This window comes from Triticum dicoccoides, chromosome 7B (assembly GCF_002162155.2).
Source record: "Triticum dicoccoides isolate Atlit2015 ecotype Zavitan chromosome 7B, WEW_v2.0, whole genome shotgun sequence".
Lineage (NCBI taxonomy): Eukaryota > Viridiplantae > Streptophyta > Magnoliopsida > Poales > Poaceae > Triticum > Triticum dicoccoides.
The window spans coordinates 716,987,657-716,989,143 of NC_041393.1; positions in this window are offsets into that span (position 1 = coordinate 716,987,657).

A 1,487-nucleotide genomic window follows, 5' to 3' on the forward strand; every position below is an offset into this window, starting at 1 on the left:
TAATGTTGCATTGCATACCGCTAACATGGGAAGGCATGAAGCAATCTGAAACTCTTTTTCGGCGTTTGCTTGCTTCCTCTTCTTCTCTTGAAAGACTCCAACCTCCTCCATAGCTCGTGCCAACAAGTGCTCATCCCAAGCGAATTCATGCACCAAAGACATATCTTCGAGGGAAGCAAGATACTCGAGATTCACCATATTGCCCGTGCCTGGGCACAAAACTGTTGCCAACGCAAGGAGTGCCCAAGTCCTATTTATCATAACCACGTCCTCCTCACTGCAACTAGTGAGCAACTTGACAACATGGGCGATTGGAGCCATGTTCCCCTCCTTGTAGATGCTGCGAAGATCATGTTCATCACTCTTCTTTAGAAGCTTCACGGGTCTATCACCGGATGGCACGTTGAAAATCCTTTTCACCATAAGCTTGCTGAAGGTGATAGATTTGTTCTTGTGTTTGAACTCAGAGAATACGTGATTCATGTTCATCGCAACAAACTCAATGAGCTCATGGGGCACCTTGAAAGACCGGATGTCCAACAAGTCTCCAAACGGTCCCTCCCTTATGATTCTCTGTTTTTCCGGTGATATTTGCTTCCCAATCTGAGCCAGCCTTTTTGAGTTAAACCTTGACTTAAAGCCACATAGATTGCCTTTCTTCTTAATCTTCTTCTTAGCCTTCTTACTCCCCTCATTCTCACCAGAGTTACCTGCAACATCTACAAAAAAGGAAAAAACACAAGTCAATAAAACCATAAAACCGAACCATCAGAAGCTAGGAAAAAACATACATGAACACCTAAAAAATTCTGAAAAACCTATGAATTCAGGGATGTTGGGTTGCGCAGCAGAACGAGTAGTGATTCATTGGCAAAAAATATATAGTGCATATCAGACATTTTGAAAGTCATACTTTATAAACTATCAACAACATCTAGAATACCAAGTTGATTCCATTAGGTTCATCATGAAATGCATTATCATGTCATTTCTAAACCGACTCAACATCCACATCGATTCTCCAAAAACATAAGCTAAAAACATCCCTGTACCTCGATTAGTCAAGTACCTAAATCCCTTGGCGGCCAAGGAAAACCTGCTAATGATTGGGTCAGCAAGACATCAACATGTAGAAAGAGTTGTGGTTTGCTTCCCTGAATCAATCCAGTTGCTGGAATGCTACCAGATTCAAATTCACCACCGCGTCAACTCCCTCTGCCCGCGGGAACCCCACCCCGGCCCCTCCCTCTCTCCGCGGGAACGCCACCCCGACGCCTCCCTTGACCCGCGGGAACGCCACCCTGCCGCCTCCCTCGACCGCGGGAACGCCATCCCGCCGCCTCCCTCGACCGCGGGAACGCCACCCCGCCGCCTCCCTCGACCGCGGGAACACAAACCCATCCTCGTCCGCGCCGGCGCCGGCGGTGGCCCGCGGCTAGCAACGCCCTAACCCTAAATCCAACGGGGGAGGGGAAGAAAACAACGAA